At 38.4% G+C, this 23,694-nt stretch overlaps 1 long non-coding RNA gene across 1 annotated transcript; it reads right to left on the bottom strand.

The window, feature by feature from the left end:
• Window positions 1-1,200: 1,200 nt before the first annotated feature.
• On the bottom strand, window positions 1,201-23,515 carry LOC115837498. Its single transcript, XR_004032526.1, has 3 exons — window positions 23,095-23,515; window positions 2,290-2,378; window positions 1,201-1,633 (listed from the first exon to the last, which is right to left on the bottom strand). It is a non-coding gene; the product is annotated as an uncharacterized LOC115837498 (long non-coding RNA).
• Between the last annotated feature and the right edge of the window lie 179 nt (window positions 23,516-23,694).

Below are 23,694 nucleotides of genomic sequence, written 5' to 3'. Positions count from 1 at the left end.
GCATTTTACTAAGCTTTTTACTTTCAATGTGGTCCTTACAAAAAGTAGATAGAGCCAGTGTTACTGCAACCCCACTTTCCTGACAGCTCACTGAAGAACAGTCACTTGTTCAGAGAATGCATGTCCCAAATAGTGAAGCTAGGCCAAGTACGTGGGCAGACAGAAGAAGGAAAGCCCAGCATCTACCAATCTTTGACCATCAACACTTAGAAGTAAATGACCTGCTTCAGTGACTTCTCATACTCCGTCACTTTCCAAGAAACATGTAAAACCCATAGCTCCTGCAGCATTTGAGGATATATGCCAAGCACTTTTAAAAACAGTTTTATTTTGAATTGATAAACAATTATTCTATACATATTTGGGTCACAATCTGATGTTTCAATACACACATATATTGTGGAATGATCAAATCAGGCAAATTAGTGTATCTATCACCTCAAATATTTATCATTTCTTTGTGGCGAGAACATTTAAAATCATATTCTTTAGTTATTTTGAAATATATAATACATTGACCTTGTGAAATACATCTGTTTCTGGGTAAGCTTAAAAGTTTTTATAATTATTATTATTTTGACCTTTGAGGGCAAAGCTGATAAGGGCAATTGTCACCTTTCTCCAGAAATGGGCACATAAATGCAATATTTTTCATGTGATTTCAGAAGATTAAATCTCCTGGTTTAGAAATACTTCTCACTGATTTAGAGGCAATAGTGTGTTTATCTGCAAAAGCTTATTCCCTGTATAGCAGTCTTTTGTGAATATGTGCGTATATCAACAATACAACTTTCTCACTTGGCATTTTCTTTGCAGAAAGGCAGACTATTGTTAAAATTCCCTTTTCGGAGACATCTCTTTCTGGATTCAATGAGTTAGTGCAGTTAGAATACTTAGATTGGTGGCTTTCCAGAGGTAAACACTAACCATTAACAGCCATCATCCTTATTTCTCTACACTCATGGAACCTTAAATTTGGAAAGGCTATTTCATATCTCTCTAGCAATTCGTTTTTTCTGATAGATGGATATCTAGTCCCTGCTTGATTACTTCCCACAACAGGTTGCTTACCACCTCACAGGGAAATCTAATTTGGTGTTAGACAGCATTTGATGACTCTGTGGCATAATCTCTAAAACAACAACTGTTGAACAGGTATATGTCCATACATTTATCCATCTCTCATGTATCAATTTATCCCTATGGTCTTCTATTTGAAAGACTTAAAATCAAGGGTGTATTGGCATATATATCTGCTTCATAAGCTATATTACCAAGGGAAAAAAGGTCAAGCATCAGCTATAAAGGAAAAAAATAACTTATTTATTACACATCACTCAATTTTCACGAAAATTGTGAAAGAACTTTAAATGAGATGGTAAATCTCACCAAAGATTTTTACACATAGGAAGATCTAAAAAAAAATGATTATTCAGAATTCACTTTTCTTGAAATCTGTGAAGCAAACAGCATGATCTCTGTTGGTTCCAATCCAGTCCTCTGGTTTCAGAAGGTGGTAGAAGGAGCTGGCATGTGACACCCATATTTGTCTTTTGGTTCTCAGATAAAGATATGCAGTATGAGGAAGCATCCTGGTTTCTCTTGCACTGGCCAATGGAACATTGTGGTGAGGCTGAGGGGAAGCAAAGGTCATCTGTCTTTGGCACAGTCATGGGCTGCAGTGGTCATCAGACTGACCCTCATTTACCTAGGTATGTAACTTTCCTATCTTGCGGAATCCTAATGGTGGAGGGATGATTTATGCAAAGCAAAGGAGATGCCTCTCCTTTATAATGGTCTGTGGTTAAGTAAAACAAATTTAAAATTATCTTGACAATGTCAAACAATAAGTCACTAACCCAAATAAATAACTCCTTTTAGAAGAAAACCTGACTTCTGTAGAGATTTCAGTTTTATAAAGGAAAAAGCCTGTTATAATCAGAATGTCCAAGCCCAAACCAATAATAGCACTTACTTTTCAACAGAGGTATCTATCTGTTTTACCCTCTAAGGTAAAGGATTATGTTCTGTTCTCATTTAAAATTTATTTTTCAAAATGTATATATTTATTTTTTATTGTGCTCTTTGAAGTGTTTTACTTCGAAGGAATGGTGACAAAAGGGAACATCATTAAAGGAGAACAATAAGAATATTAAAGAGATAAATGCAGCTTGGTGAACATTTAAAAACCACTAAAGTTATTTAACCTGAGAGGGACATCACTGGGGGAGGAGGACACTCATGGAGGGAGGAAGAGGAGCAGGATAGCTGTGTTTGACCACAACTCACCATCATATAAAAGATGGAGTCAACACTGTGTGTGTTCTTGTTGAGCAAAGCAAGTAGTAGATAGAGGCTCCAGGAAAGTCCACTTGGATCTAAATAAGAAGGGATTTTCCAACAAGAAGTGATGATCTAAAACGAAACGGTCTGCCTTGTGAAGTAGTAGATTTCCTAATTAAGGAAATATTTAAGCAGAAACTAATGATCATTAATGAGGAGTTTATAGATCAATGGTTCTCAGACTTTCGTATGGCAAGAATCACCCAAAGTCCTTGTTAAATCAGATTGTTGGTTCCAACTCCCCAAAATTCCAATTCAACATGTGTGGAGTGGGTCCTCTGAATTTACTTTGCCTTTGCCTAAGTTCCCTGGTGCTGCTGCCGCTGCTACTGCTGGTCTGTGGATTAATTTTGCATAGCAAGGCTCTGCTAATATATGATGTAAAATTGGACCAGATGGACTCATTTTCCAATTTGGAGAGTCCATGATGATAATGATAGAAAAAACATAGTATGCTGTATGGATTTGGGTATTACCAAAATCAACTTGCTCTATGAAAATGTATATAAAATAACTTCATGTGTTTACTATGGTAAATAAGATTTCTGTTAGTATCAGTTAATGTTGGTGTAACATAGAGCAGTGGGCTCCAACCTTTTTGGCACCAGGGAACAGTTTTGTGGAAGACAATTTTTCCACAGAGTGGGGTGGGGTGGGGATGATTTTTGGGAAGATTCAAATGCATTACATTTATTGTGCACTTTATTTCTATTATTATTACATTGTAATATATGATGAAATGATTATCCAATTCACTATCATGTAGAATCAGTGGGAGCCCTGAGCTTGTTTTCCTGAAACTAGATGGTCCCATCTCAAGGGATAGGAGACAGTAATAGATCATTAGATGTTAGATTCTCATAAGGAGCATGCAACCTAGATCCTTCACATGTGCAGTTCACAATAGCGTTTGCACTCCTATGAGAATCCAGTGCCACCACTGATCTGACAGAAGGCAAAACTCAGGCAGTAATGCAAGCAATGGGCAGTGGCTGCAAATACAGATGAAGCTTTGCTTGCTAGTCCACCACTCACCTCCTGCTGGGCAGCCCAGTTCCTAACAGGCCACAGACCACTACCAGTCCATGGCCCACAGATTATGGATCTCTGACACAGAAGGACCAGTAGTAAAAGAAGTTGAACAGGGTACTACATACAAATTCTAGTTATAAAGTGGGTTTACTGTTAGACTGCAAAAATGCAATGCAAAAGCTAAAGTAACCTTTGCATTTCTTGAATCTAAAAATTATTTTCCATTTATTTTCCTTAAATAGAGATTGAGAAATTCAAAGGCAAATATTTCCACAGCGAGAAATAGAAAATTTAGAGGGATTTATGGGAAAGAGAATCCTCATGACTGGCATTGGAAATTCTGGCTCTGATCTGGCTGTGGTGCTCAGCCACACTGCAAAGCAAGCCTATTTTCTTACAGCTGCATCTTGTTGTTGTGGTAATCCTCCACCTGCATGGAGGGCACAAAGCATAGGATAACCAACATTCAGGGGTTATTTTTATGGCTTCCCACTGAAAACACGTATCTACACACAAGAGACAACAAAGGATTAAGTGTGTTGGCTGGGCCAAATGGATTCCTAGTAATCAGATCAGAAATATTCAGGTCGTTTGCTCTCTGCCAAGATCTCTACTAGTTAACACAGATATATTGTAGATGATTACATGGTTATTAAAAAAATTACGTTATACGACTGCATGCATTTGTGATCCCATTTATGGTTAAAAAGAACCTATATATCTATGGTTATATGTGCATATGCAATTTCAAAAAAGATTGAAGAAACTGTTAACAGTGGCTTCCTCTGGACATAAAGAATGGATATGCGTGTGTGTGTGTGGGGGGGGGGGGTTATATATATTTTGATAACAGATCGAGAGAGAGAGATTACAATACTTAACTAGTGAAACAAAATATTCAGCAACTTTGATAATTAATTCAGACTATCACTCTGCTACTCCTAATGACAAGGTTTAGAAATATAGCTACAACTGGCAAAGAAGATTTGGGGAGATTTAGAGTGATCTAGATAGGTGGTTTAAATACTGCAAATTTTCCAAACTGTTATTTGACAATGCACTGACTTTGAAGTCTCTGAACAATTTGTGAACAGTAGTTGTGTTCATTTAATATAGTTAACAAGGGGTACATAGATCAGCTGTTGGCTATGTGCTAAGCAATTTCACAATAATTACTTTGTATCAGGGGAGCTAAGACACCAAGGTAATTTACCTAAACCAAGGGTCAGTTTTGTCAATGTGCAAGTCCGCCCTCTGCTGGCCATTCTGGGAAAATCACAGCTATTTTCTAGCAACTGTAGTTATCTCTGACGATGGTCCAGATCATTCTTTCAAGAGTACTTATTATTCACCTACTGTGTGCCAGGTACATGATCATACATAATGCAAGTGTCTGTTGTATGATTCTCTTTCCTTTTTTGCATGTGTAAAATATTTTATCACTAAAAATATCCAATGTAAAGAGCAAAAAAGTCTGAAAAATAATAGGACAATATTATTTTAAAGAAATTTTGATAGTAGTTCTTTGAGCCAATTAAATGAGGTTAAATTCCTGTAATCAACAAAATATTATAGCATCTTAAAACTTGGCATTGCTGAAGAAATTATTTAGTTCAACCCCCATATTTTACAGCCAAGAAAACTGAGGGTCCAAGACATTAATAGCTAGTGTAAAGGAAGGCAGGAAATTACTTAAAGGGCTAGTAATAAAATCAACATCTCCTTCCTAGAAGATTTGCTTACATTTCAACCTAAGAATAAAAGAAATAATCCACTTTTTTTTCTTTTTACATATGTAAGCAATGATCACTGACTTGACAAAGGAAACGCACGGGAAATAATTTAAATGGTTTCTGTAGAGATATTTATTTAGGGTTCATTCATACAGAAGCAAATTGCTTAAGCCTGAAATTGGATGAGGATACTAGAGAGTGAATTGAGAAGTAAAAGTGAGGGAAGCTGATCCCAGCCCTTTGCAAATTTAAGATTTAGGATCCCCAGCTTGGAAATGGTTATGCTAATTAAGGAGTGAAGACTGGCAGAGTTTAGAAGATCAAGAAAGTGAGACAGCCCAGGAGCACCAGGCACTGCTGGGGATTAGATAGGTAAAGGACAAAGTACTTGATCTTGTGAAGCCTACAGATTAGCAGGAAAAGTACATAGTCACATCACCAAAGATTGTAAAGTGTTAGTTTTCCAAGTCTTTTTTTTTTTTTTTTTTTTTTTTTTTTTTGAGATGGAGTCTCTCTGTTGCCCAGGCTGGAGTGCAGTGGCGTGATCTCGGCTCACTGCAAGCCCTGCCTCCCGGGTTCACACCATTCTCCTGCCTCAGCCTCCCGAGTAGCTGGGACTACAGGCGCCCGCCAGCACGCTCGTCTAATTTTTTGTATTTTTAGTAGAGACGGGGCTTCACCATATTAGCCAGGATGGTCTCCATCTCCTGACCTCGTAATCCGCCCGCCTCAGCCTCTCAAAGTGCTGGGATTACAGGTGTGGGCCACCGCACCCAGCCTCTAAGTCTTTTTTAAAAAGAGGAATACACACTAAAGTTTACGGAAGAGTTGAAGTTCCCCTTCTTCATGTCTTCTGCCAGTTCACAGGCTAATAACTTCATAGGATTTCCAAATCAGCAACGAGGCCCAGGGCATGTTGCAAAGAGCCAGCAACAGGAAGTGATGAAGATACAGAGATGGACAGAAATTCTGGCTCGTGCATATTTTCCAGTTCTGTACAATCTTTGAACAGTGATATGCTTGTTTTTTCCAAACAGGCAACTTCTATGTTCTCTCTCCTGCCCTACAGCTCCCCCCAGCACCCCACTTTGAACACACTCTTACTTTATTGCAGGTGTTTCTTAGCACCAGACAGGAGACCTGGATATTGAACTGTGAGTGAGATGAAGGCTATCCCATAGACATAGTCCTTTTCGTTTGCTTTAATATCATCAAGAAGACCTTGATGGCATCTACGTTGAATAACTGGGCAGAGAATAAATTAAATTCAAGATTCAGAGAATGGTGATGTCAACAAGATGACTGACTAGAGATGCCTGGTGTTCATCCCCACAACCTCCACAAAAAACAACAAGGCAACAAATAAACAGCTAAGATTCAACTGGAGTGTTAAAGGGAGAGCAATGGAGTGCAGCAGGGTTGGAGGAGGGGCATATGTGGTGATTGGAAGGCCAAGAGGGCAATGTAGAGGCACCCAGCCTCTGTAGCCTTGTCTTCCTCACCTGAACCAGCTCAGAGTCAGGAGGGACATCCCCTTGTGGAGAAAAGATAATCAGGAAAACCCCACCAGCCTTCATTGCCACCACAAACACCTGCAGTGCTTATAATAGTAGAATCCTATAGTCCTTGCAAACCCAGAGCCCAGTTTTGGAAGCTGTCAGGAATTCACACAGATGCATTGCCCAGGACCAGGAGCACAAGGTGTCACTCCACACTTCCACCCACCCCCAGTGAGCCAAGCTGTGGAACCCATAGAGCCATCTTGAGAACAGAGTCACTACTGGAGTGCGCCCTGCTCACCTGCACTTCCAGACAGGGAAGTTGTCTGGCAGACTCACCTAGGGAGAACCCTCCACTGAGCCAGCCAAACTACTGCATGCCCTCCCTCAAGTAGAAGAGCCACTGAGGTGCTGAGCGGCTGATATGCCCCTGGGCTGACCAGACAGCCAGGCACCTATGTCTAGGGCTTGAGAAACATCCCAGTGGACTCACTCCCAGAAGACATGGCCTCCAGGCCTGCTCAGTAGCCCAACACCCATGCCCAGGGCCTGAGAAATAGTTCAACATATCTGCTCCCAGTAGACATGAACTTGGGCTGTACAAGTAGTCACGTGCCAGTGCTGAGGGCCTGAGAAACAGGTGTGTGGGCCTTCCCTCAGAAGACTGTCACCCCAGGCCTGCTCTGTAGCCTTGCACTCATGCTCAGGAACTGAAAAACAACCTTGTGGACTCACCCATGGCAGACACAACCCTAGACAGGCTGAGCAGCCATGCACCCACACTCTGAGCCACAAAAATAGCCAAGTAGTCCCACTCTAGGTGAAGACACCTCCAAGCCAGCTCTACAGCCACATTCCCATAACCCTGGCCACACTTACAGCCCTGTATTTCCAATCCCAGTGAGCTAGATCCAGAGTTGGCTGATCCGTTTTGGGCAAACATGCGTCCCTATCCCGAGAAACAGCTTGGCAAGTCCATCCCTGGCAAAGCCACATCACTCCCACCACAAACTTTCGCAGCCTAGGACACTGATATATTCACAAACATCATTAGTGTAGATTATAACTGAAGAAACTGCATGGAGACTACATTACTGTATCTACCTAGAACCAAAACCAACGCACTCCACCCACCTGACACACCAAGACCCAGCCATATGAGTAAGTGTTTCCCTATGAAATTTATGCCATAAAATTGGAAGGGGTGACTGTTCCACCAGATGCATAGAAATTGACTTAGAAACACATCAAACATGGAAAAGCGAGGAAAATAACACCTCCAAGGGAACACAAAAATTCTCCAGACCCAAATCATAAGGAAATATGAAAGGCCAGAAAAATAATGTAAAATAATAATCTTAAGGAAACTCAGTGAGACACAAGAGATACAGATAGATGATTGAATGAAATCAGGAAAACAATCAACAAAGAGATAGATATAATAAAAAAGAATCAAACAGAAATCTTAGAGCTGAAGAATTCAATTAATGAAGTAAAAAATACAATCAAGAGTTTCAGCAACACACTAGACCAACCAGAAGAAAGAATATCTGAAATTTAAGATAAGATTTTTAAAATAACTTTGGCAGACAAAAAACAGAGTGAAGAATGCCTATAGGATTTATGGAACACCATTAAGTGAACAAATATTCACATTAAGGGGGTTCTAGAAGGGAAAGAGAAGGGAAAAGGTTTAGAAAACATATTTAACAAAATAGATGAAAACTTTCAGAGTCTTGGGAGAGAAATGGACATTCAGATTCAGGAAGCTCAAATATCCCCAAACAGGTTCAACTGAAACAAGTTCTACGCAAGGTAAAATACAGTCAAATTGTCAAAAGACAGAGAAAAAATTAGAAAAACAGCGAAAGAAAAGTGTCAAGTCACATATAAGGGAATCTCCATTAGACTAAAAACAGATTTCTCAGCAGAAACCTTATAGGCCAGGAGAGAATGGGATGATATATTCAAAGTACTGAAGACAAAAAAAAGACCTGTTAGCAAATAATATTATACCCAGCAAATCTATTCCTCAGAAATGAGGAGAAATAAAGTCTTTCTCAGGCAAACAAAAATTAAGAAACTAAGGTCACTTATGACCACTAGATCAGTCTAGTGTTCAGTGGAATCTTACATCTGGAAGTGAAAAGACAATAGCCCCCATCATGAAAACATGTTAAATTGTAAAACTCAGTGGTAGAGCTGATACACAAAGAAGAAAGAGAAATAAATAAATTATTGTCATTACAAAAACCCACCAAACTTCAAAAATAAATAATACTAAAAAAGTACAGAACAAAGAATATATAAAACACCCAGAAAACAATCAATGAAAAGACAGGAGTAAGTTCTAACCTATCAATAATTACCTGGAATGCAAACAGATTAAATTTCTTAATGAAAACATGGACTGGCTGAATGAATTTTTTAAAAGACCCAATTATATGCTGCTGACAGGAAACTTATCTCACCTATAGACACACATAGACTAAAAGTAAAGGGATGGAGGGAGATAATCTATGGAAATGGAAAACAAAAGTGAGCAGGAGAAGCTACATTTATATCAGATAAAACAGTCTGTAACTCAAAAGCTATAAAAAGAGACAAATAATGATATTATATAATAATAAAGGGATCAAATTTAGCAAGGGGATATAACAATTGTAAATATAATTGCACCCAACACCAGATCACACAGGTATATAAAGCAAATATTGTTAGATCTAAAAGGAGAGCTAGATCCTAATACAATAATCGTTGGGAATTTCAACACCATTCTCAACATTGGACAGAGCATCTAAACAGAAAATTAATAAAAAACATTGAATTTAAACTGCCCCATAGACCAAAGGGGCCTAACAGATATTGACAGAACATTTCATCCAACAGCTGCAGAATATGCATTCTTTTAATCAGCACATGGAACATTCTTCAGGATTGACTATATGTTAAAACACAAAATACATCTTAAAAATTTTTTTAATTAAAATTATATCAAGTATATATCTGATTATAATGGAATAACTAGAAATCAATAACAAGAGAAACACTTGCAATTATATAAATTCATGGAAAGTAAATAGCATCCTCTTGAATGACCAGTGGGTAAAGGAAGAAATTAAGAAAAAAATTAATTTTTTTGAAACAAATTAAAATAGAAACACAACATAGCAAAACCTATGCAACACAGCAAAAGTACTATTAAGAGGCAAGTTCATAACAATACATCCCCACGTTAAAAACAACCAGAATTATTTCAAACAACCAACCTAACGATGCATCTGAAGGAATTGAAAAGCAAGAATAAAGAAAATACAAAATTGGTAGAAGAAAATAAATAATAAAGATCAGAGTAAAAAAAATTGAAATCGAGACTAAAAAAATAGAAAGAACTAACAAAACAAAAAGTTATTTTTTTGAAAAAATAAACAAGTTTGAAAAACCAGTAGCTAGACTAAGAAAAAAAAGAGAGAAGACACAAAATCAGAAATGAAAAAGGAAATGTCCCAACTGATATGACAGAAATAAAAATGATTATTAGAGACAATTATGAACAACTATATGCCAATAAATTTGAAAACTCAGAGGAAATGGATAAATTCCTAGACGGATATAACCTACTAAGATTGAACCAGGAAGAAATAGAAAGGCTGAACAGGATAATAATTAGTAATAAGATTGAATCAGTAATAAAAAGTATCTTAACAAAAAAAAAGTCTAAGACCAGATGGCTTCACTGCTGAATTCTACCAAATTTTAAAGAAGAAATAATACCAATTCTCAAACTATTCCAGAAAATTTAAGAAAAGCGTGTATTTTCAAACTCATTCTACAAGGCCAGCATTAGCCATTAGCCTGATACCAAAACCAGACAAAGACATAACAACAAAATGAAAACCACAGGTTAATATCCCCAATAAACATAGATGCAAAAATTCTAAACAAAATACTAGCAAACCAAATCCAACAACACATTATAATACACCATGACCAAGTGGGATTTATCCCAGGGATGCAAGGTTGATTCAACATACACAAATCAATGAAAGTAATATATCACATTAACAAAATGAAAGACACATCATTTAATCATCTCAATAGATGCAGAAAAAGCATTTGATGAGATTCAACATATTTTTATAATGAAAACCCAGCAATTAGGTATAGAAAGAAAGTACCTCACACCATAAAGGCCACAAACTGACAAAACCACAGCTAACATTGTATTCAATGGGGAAAAGTGGAAAGAAAAGCTGAAAGCTTTTCCTCTGTAATCTGAGTCAAGACAAGAATGCCTACTTTCACCAGTACTATGTAACACAGTACTGGAAGTTCTAGCTAGTGCAATAAGGCAAGAGAAAGAAAGAAAGGGCATCAGGCCAGGTGCGGTGGCTCACGCCTGTAATCCCAGCACTTTGGGAGGCCGAGGTGGGCAGATCCCGAGGTCAAGAGATCAAGACCATCCTGGCCAACATGATGAAACCCCGTCTCTACTAAAAATACAAAAATTAGCTGGGCTTGGTGACACGTGCCTGTAGTCCCAGCTACTTGGGAGGCTGAAGCAGGAGAATCGCTTGAACCCAGAAGGCAGAGGTTGCAGTGAGCCGAGATCACGTTACTGCACTCCAGCCTGGCGACAGAGCAAGACTCTGTCTCAAAAAGAAAAAAAAAAAGAAAAGAAAGGAAGGGCATCCAAATTGGAAAGGAGGATGTAAAATTCTGCAAAACCTAAAGATTCTACCAAAATACTCTTAGAAGATGAATTCAGTAAGTTTGCAGAATTAAAAATCAGTAGCATTTCTACACATGAACAACAAACTAGCTAAAAAGTAAATGAAGAAATCAACTGGATTTACAATAACTACCAAAAAATTCTTAGGAATAAAATTAATCAAGAAAGTAAAAGATCTCTACAAAAAACACTATAAAACGCTGATGAAAGAAATTGAAGAAGATATGAAAAAATAGAAAACATATTATGTTCATGAACTGGAAGAATTAATATTAAAATTAGTTACAAGGAATTCAAACATCAATAACAAAAAAGCAAATAATACAATTATAATATGAGCAAATGCTCTGAACAGACATTTCTCAAAAGAAGACACACAAATGGCCAACTAATATATGAAAACATGTCCAACATCACTAGTCATCAGGGTTATGCAAATCAAAACCACAGTGAGATATCATCTCACCCCAGTTAAAATGGCTATTATTTAAAAAAAACCAAATTAACAAATGTTAGTGAGGATGCAGAGAAAAGAGAAGTCTTATATGCCATTGGTGGAAATATAAACTAGTATAGCCACTATGAACAACAGTATGGAAGTTCCTCAAAAAACTACAAACAGAATTATTATATAATATAGCAATCCCTCCAGTTGGCACTTATTCAAATAAATGTGAATCAGTATGCCAGAGACATCTGCATCCCACATTTATTGCAGCACTATTCATAATAGCCAAGATATGGAATCAACCCAAGTGTCTAACAACAGATGAATGAAGAAAGAAAATGGGGCATATATACACAATGGAATACTCTTCAACCCTAAAAAAGAATGAAATCTTGTCATTCATGGCAACAGGGATGAAACTGGAGGACATTAAATGAAATAAACCAGGAATGGAAAATTAAACACTGCATGTTCTCACTCATATGTGAGTGAGATATAATCTCATCTCTCGTATGATCTCATACAAGTAAAAAGTAGAATGGAAGCTACTAGAGGCTGGGAAGGGTAGAGGAGTGAGGGAATAGGGAGAAATTTCTTAAAGGATACAACATTACAGCTAGGTAGGAGTAATCATTTCTAATGTTCCATAGCACTGTTGGATGACTATCGTTAACAATAACATATAGCCTCAAATAGCTACAAGGAGTATATTGAATGTTTCTGACACAAAGAAATGACAAATGTTTGAGATAATGGATATGCTAATTATCCTAATCTAATCACTATACCTTGTATATATCCAAACTTTACTATGTACCCCATAAATTATGTTAACTATTACATGTCAATTAAAATTTTTTTAACTTAAAAGTTCAATATTAAAAAAGATTCAGTCATGAAAACTATGCTCCAAAGCCTCCGAAAAGGTATTCAGGATACCCTTTAGGATGCATCTACTTTATCTCGGTTGATGTGATTATAAGAACTTAGAAAGTTCTTATAAAGCAGTTTTCCATGTATTATGACTCATGCGCTTCACCAAGGAGACAATGTTGAAGAGGAACACTCAGTATTTATTGGCCTTTATTTTACAGATAATTCTAACCATGGGTTGTCTGGTTTGTCAGGCCAGAACAACAAGTGAGAAGGGAAATACTGCTGGCTGCAGATTCAGTGACAAGAGCCATAATACTGAACAACACAGGGAGGAGACATTAAAACTGCATTATAGCATTTGAGCAGGAATTAAGGTGCTTAATGATCAGAATGAGCAATAAAAAAGGTTAAGTTATGTTCGTTGCACACTGTTTAAGAAACGAGACAAGAGCTTAATCAATTTTAGGAATATTTTAATCAAAACATAAAGTGAAAGAGTAAAGAAATTGTAAAAGTAAAAGAAGTATTTTCTTAACTGTATAAATGTAAGTTTCCTCAACATCCTGATGATATGACAGTGCCAGACAAATAAGACTTTGCTATATGCTATATGATTGTGTACCAGTCATCACCACTAGGTGAAATTCAGCTAAATATCTCAGAACGAAGAGAACCAGGGGTTGTTGTGATAAACGCTAGATCAGAGCTGAGAATGGGTCCCCAGAGTCAGCTTTTATACGTGCCTCTGTCTTGTGCTAGTGCAGACAGGCTGTGTTTAAGGCCCTACAGTGGAAAGACAGGTGAAGATGTTTCCAGTGGAAGACCAGAGCTTTGCCTTCCTGGCTTTTTGCTTTTCTTAGTATGAGATCAACCTTATATAGGGAGAGTGAAGGAAGAGGAAGGGAGGAGGTAAAGGAGAACCCTGGAGTCCAAATCTTTCCTAGAGACCATTTTTTAACTCATCTGTAGAAACGGAAGGGGGAAAAAGAGTATTCAATAACGTTTTCCAGAATGAATAAATAGATAAGTAAATGAAGTGAGACAAATACTAATATGAGCCATCTTCCCCAGTTTTGAAGATTTCTAAACTCTCAATAAGCATCAGTGACAACCCTCCCAAAACATCCATTTCTGGCAGAATAATGATCAAACCCAATGTGAAAGAATTCATGGAAATAGCTGCCACTTTTTAAGACCGTTGCACTGTGGAGAATGTTGGTGTCATCTTTGCCAAATAACACACCTTCTCATTTCCTTTCTTTGAAGATTCCGTGAATATCACTGATAACCAGATATTCCTATACAATTACGTATTCCCACTTCATGTGGAAAAAGTGACTTTGGCTGTTGTTGTTAATGCAGCCATTGGGAGCTGTAATGCCAACAAGGAAACTCCAAACTCTCTGGGCCACCTGAGCGTTAACAGGTAACACAGTTAAAAGGAATGAATTCTTGTGATTTCCTTTTTGCTACTGCTAGCCACCTTGAACCAAAGGAGTATTAAAATTGAGTCAGTTTAAATGAAAGAATGGGTCAATTACAACCAAAATTACTGTTCACTAACTTTGTTTAAAATAATTTTTTTATCCAGATCAATTTTATTTAGCTTAAAGGCAATAACAGGGACACACTTTCCTTTTTTAAAATTATTTTTGGAGAATTTAGAAAGGCCCAAAAGGCCTAAAAAATTATCAAGGGTGGGAAACTCATTTATAACAATTTTTTACAAAACTGAGAGACTCCCCCATCCTGGTACACACTTTCTGGGCTCTCCCACAGCACAAAACCAGGATAGTCCAGAATCAGCCGCCAGCATCGGCATCACTCCAGGGCCCTGGGTTCCATTTAGAACTTGTACTAAAATTATTTCGGGGATGAGATTTCTCCTTGGTTCTTTTTCTTTTTATCTATTTTGTGGAACAGACAGTAATTGAGGAGCCAGAGAAGGAAAAACATGCCATTCTCAGCAATTCTCTTTAAAAATATAGGAATAAAAACTCCCATTTATATTGCTAACAGGGAAAGAAAAAGGTCAGATCTTCATTTTCTTTCTAGAACTCTTCTCTTAGGTCCTTTCAATCAGCTTTGGAGAAGCTCAGAACCCACACTCCCATGCTTTTACTTTCCTGGAATTATACTCCTTGGCCTTTCCTAAACCTTTCCTTATCTTGTGTTTGCCTTCATAGGACTGAACAGCCTGGTCCTCCATGGAGAGGATGGCTGACATGGTCCAGAGAATAGAGGTCACAGGGAAAAGTAGAGTCCTTCACCACAGGCAATTACTGAATTTACGGGCTTAGGGGTGTGTAGTCAAATCCATAAGTCAGATTTTAGATAGAACTTCTAAAGTCAGGAAGGCAGTTTTCAGGAATGCTTAAAAAAAAATAGAAAACTCCTTATTGCACTTACTCTGCCCTTGGTTTTTATATTCAGGTATAATTTGACTATCTTACAAGCCAAGAGAAAACTTTTTTCATAATGCGGAAATGATAGAAATAAAGAAGAAATTCACTTATGAAACAAATACGAGTACTTACTGTGTGCTGGGAACTGTGTGGAGGAAGTTAGCCTGATTGCCCCAGGTAGTGTAATAAATGTGGTTGAGCATTTGAACCAGATGCCAAAGCCAGTGTCCTTTGCTGTACATCATACTGTCTTCCATTAATGCTCAGCTGATGTTTTTCAGGAGTTTACAAACTGAAATATTTAAAACCCTACCAATGTGACATGTTTTTTCTTTATTGCTGATTGCTTGCTGAAGCAAGCAAATTGTTCTATTGTACATAGGCAAAAGACGTATTTTTCTAACTACATTTATAAATATTTATAACAGAATGCCTTCTTGCAAGTTGTTTTCTTAATGTAATTTACAAATTGCATATTACAATGAGTGAAGCCAGAAATATTTTTCAATCAAACTGTATTTCCTAATGTGAAAATGTGTATCATCTTGATCCATTTAAACTATTTGAATAAAAGAATATGCATGTTAAGGAATTTTCAGTTAAAAGCCTTTCTTTGAAAGATTAGTATCATATACATCATCAAGTCCCAATTTCTGGCTCACAAGTGGAATCTGAGGTAATAATAATAAAAATATATTTTAACATTATAAAAGATTTGAAAAAGCATCTGTAATTTTATCAATCTTATTGAGCTTGTTAGTGTCATTCACATATATCTGGTTCTTTTTCTGATCACATAGTAGGATTTAGCTTCCCTGCCCCCTTTGGAGTTGACATGCCAATGTGACTTGCTTTGGCCAAATAAATGTAAGTAGAAGTGAAATATTTCACTTCCATGTACAATCTTTTAGATATAGTACCAACCGTATCTTTCCTCTGCCAACATTGAGACAATTGAAGAAGGATGTGTAAAGATGGAACCTTCTTCAGCCAGGGTACCAAAATGATTACAATGAGCAGAGTCTGATCAGGTAGCATGAGCTTTTGTTGAGAGTCACTGATATATAGGTATTGTTTGTTACCATAGCATAACCTAGCTTATCTTGACTGATATACTGACACAACCAATGGTTTCTGTTTCTTCATGTTCCCATCCACACTTTGTCCATATAGACATACAGTTTTTACATGGACGTAATAATAGTATATAATACATTTTGCTTTGTGGTACACTTTTCAAAATATTATAAACATTTCCCCAGCTTTTTCATGGACAGCATATTTATAATTTTAATAGTTATAAGACAGCCTACCATATTAATATTCAACTACTTATTAATTATTCATTATTTGATCTTTTTATACATATAGCATTTTTTCTTTTTCAAAAGTATTTTCTTGGGCTAAAGAAAATAAACAAATGTTTTTCTTTCAGTTTTGTAGTAAGGCATTTTACAGTCAAACTTACCCTTTTCTTGAAATTGGTGCAAGAATTTTAGTACTAATGAAATCAAGAAAAGATATTCATGCTTTTCTCTTTATTTTGTCATCCTTTGAAATTATGGTGCTAATTAGTTTAAAATACCCAGAATATTCTGGAACCACATCCAAAAAGATATCTTTCTGAGATTAAATCAGGTCACACTCTAAACCTGACACCCTGATAAAATAAATTACTTGATCACAGAATTTTTTATTTACTATACAATTTTGTGCCCCAAAGACAGATGAATTGTTCTTGCTGAGATTAAATTAGCAGTGTTTCATCCTCATGTTGAAGAAGAGCAGCAGTATTTCTATAGACTCTCTTATTAGTGATAAACATGTTTATACCACATTAATCTTTATGAAAACCAGGCTGGTTACTCTGCCAACGGAAAAGAAAAAAAGAAAACTCTGCTTTCTTCACTTTACAGTGATTATTTTTTGATGAATAAAGCAATTTTATTTCTTTTCACACATAGACTACATATCTGAGGTTGTCTTCAACTTTTACGCACCCAGTATTTTATATTTATCTAACACTGGTTTTGAAGGCACTCAAAGGGCTTTTTAAATATTATTCCATAAAACACTTATAGAATGATGAAGTCAGCACTTTACACAAACATTGGAAACAGCCAAAGCCACCATTTGTGAGATGTTTAACTACTGCTAAGGTTTCTTCTCTTTTCCTTCTCCTGTTCCTTCCTTTCTCTTTCTCTCCCATCTTATGCATTATTTTCAATTTTCCCTTAAGTTTCAGTGACACCAACACCAACACCCTGACAACAAAGATGAGGACTGGACAGAGAGGTGGGGCACTTTTTTCTCCTAATGCTCACTAATTTATGAGTGCCAATTATAGACTAGGGACCTACTGACCCTATCTGATTGGCAGCTGCACAATGATTCCCCAAGCTTGGAATTATTTCCAGCCTCGAGATGAGGAAACTCAGTGTCTAAGTGGTGTTCCTGAGCAATTCTGAGCGACCTTGCGTTGGTCACGTAATCTTTCTAACACCAGATTCTTAAATGAAACTAGTCATTCCTGTTTCACTATTCTCAAAGAATGGCGAGGAGAATCAGATGAATAATGCACGCAAAAGTGCTTTGAAATTGTCTAGGTGAATACAAAGCCACATCAGTCTAATAAAATACAAATGATCATATTGTTAAACATCCTATCACTGCAGGAGAAATCAAAATATTTATTTTAAAAGCTTATTTCTCCAAATGAGAAACCTTATATCCTACTGCAGGAGAAGAGGATGTAGCAGAAAAATCTATTATTTTGATAAACATATCAAAGACATTTTCTGCTGAAAGGCATTTTTCATAAACAAAAGCAATGTTCTTTAGAGGCCCAGTTCTTAAGTAGTTTTGTGCCACCTACCCCAGGTACTCCCAGCAGCTCTCAGGCACAGGATTTCCCTGCCAGAAGTCCTGGCTTCAATTCTTGGGTTACTTCTCTTGTGACTTTGAGAAAAATTGCCCTATTCTTTGAAGTCAGATTCATAGAAAAAGTGACAATACCAATAACGTGCATGCCTAACGATCAAATGCAAAATTGTACATTGAAAACACTACATAAATTAAAAAATAAACCAGCCTTCATAGCATCTATTTCCATAAACTCAAAACAAGATTTTAAAAAGAATGCCACTAGCTGACTCAGGTACATTTCTAAGTGAAAAAGAATTTGATCACCATCATATGTTAGTAACAAGAAAAGTATTCAGCCATCATAGCTGATAGGAATGTGAAGGTCAAGTTTGCCTTCATTTTACAGATGACGACTTTGGGATGGGGAAGAGACTCGGCCTGTGTTGTAGGTGAGACTTGTTGCAGAGCCTCACTAGAATGGAGTTCAACAGCTCAGGGTTCCTTCACTTTGCCCAGCCTCACCCTGAGCCAACTGCCCACATCAGCCCTCCCACTTCTTGCCCCTAACTCACTTTTCAGCCCACCCCTCTTCCCCCTGAGCACCCACCAAGGAGGCTCTAAAATTACCAGTGAACTTTCAACTGCCAAAGCCAATAGGCACTTTCTGATTTTAGTCTTTCTTTAGCATCTGCCACATAATTGCTCCTGCCTTCTTTACACTCTCTCCTCCTTGGTCATTGGTGTTCCCACAGTTGCCTGATTTCCTCCTACCATTCTTGTCATACCTAGTTTACTGATTTTCTGAGTCTTTTTCCTCTGTCCACCAACAAATATTGGTGTTTATATATTCATTTTCACACTTACTTAGAGCTTAGTTCATGCCAGCCACTGCTATAAGGTCTTATAAATATCCATTCATTTTATATAACACATGACAACCTTAGAAAATAGATTGGGGAAACTGAGGCACAAGAAGGACAATCAATTTGGTGTGCTGCTTCCTACCATGTTATGCCATCTCTGAGATTACTAGAGCTCCCCTTGTGGCCCTCCTGGCTCCTGACTCAGCCCATTCTCATGAGGTATGGTCTTAGTATGATCTATATCCCAAATTTGTATGTCTAGACTTGACTCTTCTCTTGAACATCACATTCCAACAGCACATTGGATATGATAATCTGCATTTACCACCGCAAGCATCACAAATGTAATGGTATCCAAAATGAATTCATCATCTCTTCATCCCCAACTTGCCCATTACTCTGTCTTGTTATCTCAGGTGTGTGACGTTGGACAAATATCTTAGTACTCTGGGCCTCAGTTTCTTCATCTGTATAATTACCAGGTTGAACGAAATAATCTCCACGAATGTTTTTACTTTAACATTCTTTTATTTTATTTTATTATTATTATACTTTAAGTTTTAGGGTACATGTGCACAATGTGCAGGTTTGTTACATATGTATACATGTGCCATGTTGGTGTGCTGCACCCATTAACTCGTCATTTAGCATTAGGAATATCTGCTAATGCCGTCCCTCCCCCCTCCCCCCACCCCACAACAGGCCCCGGAGTGTGATGTTCCCCTTCCTGTGTCCATGTGTTCTCATTGTTCAATTCCCACCTATGAGTGAGAACATGCGGTGTTTGGTTTTTTGTCCTTGTGATAGTTTACCGAGAATGATGATTTCCAGTTTCATCCATGTCCCTACAAAGGACATGAACTCATCATTTTTTATGGCTGCATAGTATTCCATGGTGTATATGTGCCACATTTTCTTAATCCAGTCTATTGTTGTTGGACATTTGGGTTGGTTCCAAGTCTTTGCTATTGTGAATAGTGCCGCAATAAACATACGTGTGCATGTGTCTTTATAGCAGCATGATTTCTAATCCTTTGGGTATATACCCAGTAATGGGATGGCTGGGTCAAATGGTATTTCTAGTTCTAGATCCCTGAGGAATTGCCACACTGACTTCCACAATGGTTGAACTAGTTTACAGTCCCACCAACAGTGTAAAAGTGTTCCTGTTTCTCCACATCCTCTCCAGCACCTGTTGTTTCCTGACTTTTTAATGATCGCCATTCTAACTGGTATGAGATGGTATCTCACTGTGGTTTACTTTAACATTCTTTAATTCTCTAAACTTCATGTCCCTGCACTGTCTCCAGGTTTTACTCTCTCTCTCTCTTTTAGACTTCCTTTATTCATTCGTCAATTCTAAAAGCAATAATTGAGCATATTCTGTAAGCCAAACACAGGGCAGGACACTCGTTGAATAAGATAAGACCCCTGACCTCAGAACTGGAGAGAGGAATGTGAGTGAAGAAAGGCAGTTCATACACTCCAACAGGGTGGCCATTGTTGTCACATGTGTCCGAACAGAGGCCTGGAGGTTGGAGGGGTCACCACTGAGCCAGCCACCAAATCAGAGCCTGCCACCCAGCTTGTTGCTTCATTCTCCCTTTCTTCCACAACCAAGCAATCCAGAGGTCCCCGAGCTCTGTATCTCTGCCTCCTAAATGCCAGTGTTGTCTGCTGCCTCCATCTTTGCAGGCCCTTACTTTCACTTGTCACTTACCCCCTTTCATTCTGATCACGTTTCCTGCTTTGATCTTTTCTCCACTATTTATAGGGTGATATTTCTAAAACCCCAATCTGACCATGGCACTGTCTTGTTTGAAAGCCTCCAGTGATGCTTCATGTCAGTAAGAAAAGTCTTCCTTATGACAAATACCACCTTCACCAGCAGGCCCCTGGGAACCTGTCCTCTCTCAGCACCTTGGCTTTTGCGCTGCACTCTGAGAATGCTTTAAGGACCTGTGGTTCCCTGCACATGGGTCTGCTGCGGCTCACTTCTGTGCCTGTGCATGTGCAGATTCCTCAGTTGTTCTGATTCTTATCCATGTGATAAATTTCTATTGATTCTTAGAAACCTAGCTCAGATAACATCTCTTTTGAGAATCTTCTCTGTTCCTGCCTCTCTTGAAGTTATATATTTTTATTTCTTGTGACACTTCCATTTCTTAAATGTATTTCTGTTACTGCCTATAACATACTGCATTGTAATTATTGCTTAATGCTTGTCTCCCAACTAGAGCATTGAGTTTGTTAGGTTTGGACGGTGCCAGGTTAATCTTTGTTCCTCTAGCAATGCCTGGAGAGCAGCCTAAACTAGGCTCACAGTAAAGGTTTGTTGACTGGATGACTGAAGGAAAAGCCACAAAAGCAAGGACTGGAGTATGTTAGAACATCCCTACAAGAGTCCAAAATCTGAAGTGACAACAATGCAGGCAGTTTTGGCTACATCATTGGCATAAAAAGAAAGGACAGCAGAAAGCAGCTCCAGGATTTGGAGTGAGAGGTGATGGTCCACTCCCACACATGCTGAGCCCTTCTGCACCTTCTCTTCTCACATACATCTGAGTTTGCCCCAGGAGATGCATCAGATCACACTGGACTCTTTAGACACACTTACAGAGCAATGTCAGCCACCTTCTCCCAGTGTTTTACTATTTGCCATTTAAGGAAAGCATAGGAAATGGAAATCTGTTTATGCAGCAAGATAGGTCTGTGAAGGCAGATAATTGACTGACTCAGGCCCTTAAATATATAATTAGAGAAATAAATCTTCTGCAAATGGAGGGTGTTCCAAAGGCTTTGTATGTTTCAGAAGGGATGGGCAACATCTAATTTGTTGTCTTCCAATTCTCATGTCCTCCCCTTGCCTCAAGTTAGCTTCCTGGGAAATTCTCCAAACATCAGGCAGAAGCTGTCCTAAGGTGGCCCTTGGGTGACCAGGTAGAGAGTGCTTCAGCCAGCAATCTTTTTTGCTTGTTCACTCGGGTAGGCATCAAGCCAGAAAGACGGGTTGACCCCAACTGTAATGAGCTAAGCCTTTTGTAGAAGCCTCATCTTCTCTGTATGTTTTGTAGCAGAGATGGGCTAGCGTTTTGCCACTACTATAAATACTACAGCCACAAAACCACAACTCTGATACCAGAAAACTGCTAAAATCAATAGCCTTCTTTATTATAGAGGGTCAGCTTCTAGATTTCCTGTGCATTATGCAGCCATGAGTGAAGCCCAGCCCCATCCTCTTCCATCCTCCCCACCATCTCCCACCGGCACCCAACATACACTCAAGGCTCTGGCCCCCATAGGACAACAGTGACCACCCTGTTGAAGTGTATGAGCTGCCTTTCTTCACTTACCTTCTCCCCAGTGGAAATTCTTATCTTATTCAACCATATATCCTCAGGGCTCAGGCCAGGGATTGACCCATTGAATATGCTCAATTATTGCTTATAGAATTGATGAATGGATAAAAAACATTTAAAAGGAAGAGAGATAGAGAGTAAATCCCAGAGACAGTGCAGGGACAAGAGGTTTAGAGAATTAAAGAATGCTAAAGTAAGAATGTTTATGGAGATTACTTAGTTCAACCCATTATTTATACACATAAGAGAACTGAGACCCAGAGAGATAAAGAGATTTGTCCAAGAACATTCATGTGGCCAGCAGTTATTTACATTTGAAGGGAGTCAATGTAAATCATTTAGGTCTTAAGCCAATTCTTTCCCCCTTCCCTCCCTGTAACCACTGTTTCTCAATGAAGGATGAAGGTCCATAGAATTAATAATTTCATCTATACCACTAATATTTATCGAGCCTATATCGTGTTCCAGGCCCTGTTCTAGAATCTGGGAATAGGGAAATACACAAAACCAACAAAAGCCCTTCTGTTTCTGGAGCTTACAGATTCTGGCAAAAGAGGTTTACAATAAAGTAAAATAGATAATTATATAGTTAGAAGAGAATGTGACATGGGAAAGAAAAAGTGGTAATAAGAAAGAGGAAGAGCAGGGGGCCAGAAAGGGACTTGGAAAGTGGCATTTGAGAAAGAGCAAAGACTTGAAGGTAGAGAGGGTGCATTGGCAATATCTAGGGAAAGGATGCCTAGGTCCAGGAAAAAGCAAGGGCAAAAGCCTTGAGTCAGGAGTGTGCCTGGCATGTCTGAAGCACAGCCAGGAGTTCTGTGTGTGCAAGGGGAAGAAGTGAAGGGTGAAGTCATTGAGACAGAGAGAGCGCAAGAGAGCGAGAGAGAGCCAGTTAAACTGTGAAGCTCCTTGTGGGCCACTGTAAGCAGCCTGACTTACTCTGTGAGATGAGAAACCACTGGGAGGCTTTGAGCAGATGAGTGACTTGTGAGTTCAGCAGATAACTCTGACTGCTATGTTTTGAAGAGATTATAGGTGGAAATAAGACGAGAAGTCTTCTCCCAGTGGAAGGTCTTTTCTCGATTGAAGAGTTCGTGGTCTCACGGGCTTCAAGGAATGAAGCCGTGGGCCGCAGTGGCGAGTGTTACAGCTCGATTAGAGAAACCCGTGGACCCAGAGTGTGTGGTGGCAAGATTTATTAGAGTGAAAGCGAAAGTAAAATGAAAGCAAAAGTAAAGCTTCCACACGGTGGAAGGGGACCTGGGAGGGTTGCCGTTTTTTGGCTTGGGTGTCTTATGCTTATGTCCCCTTTTGACCCTTCCTCTTTTCCTTTTTCTGTCCTATATAATTAGCTTATTTTCAATCCGCCTGTGGGTTGGCGGGCCTGATTGGTTCAAAACATCAGGCTGCAGCTAGAGCTTAAACTCCCTGTATGATTGGTTGAAGTTTCAATCCCTTAGCTTGCAGCTATGACTTATTTTGGCTTAGGGGAAAGTCCCCTTAGGGGAGTTCCTATTGACCCAGAAAGTCCAGCCAACT

The sequence above is a fragment of the Nomascus leucogenys genome, chromosome 12 (genome assembly GCF_006542625.1).
Source record: "Nomascus leucogenys isolate Asia chromosome 12, Asia_NLE_v1, whole genome shotgun sequence".
Classification (NCBI taxonomy): domain Eukaryota; kingdom Metazoa; phylum Chordata; class Mammalia; order Primates; family Hylobatidae; genus Nomascus; species Nomascus leucogenys.
This window is presented reverse-complemented; position numbering and strand designations above follow the sequence as displayed.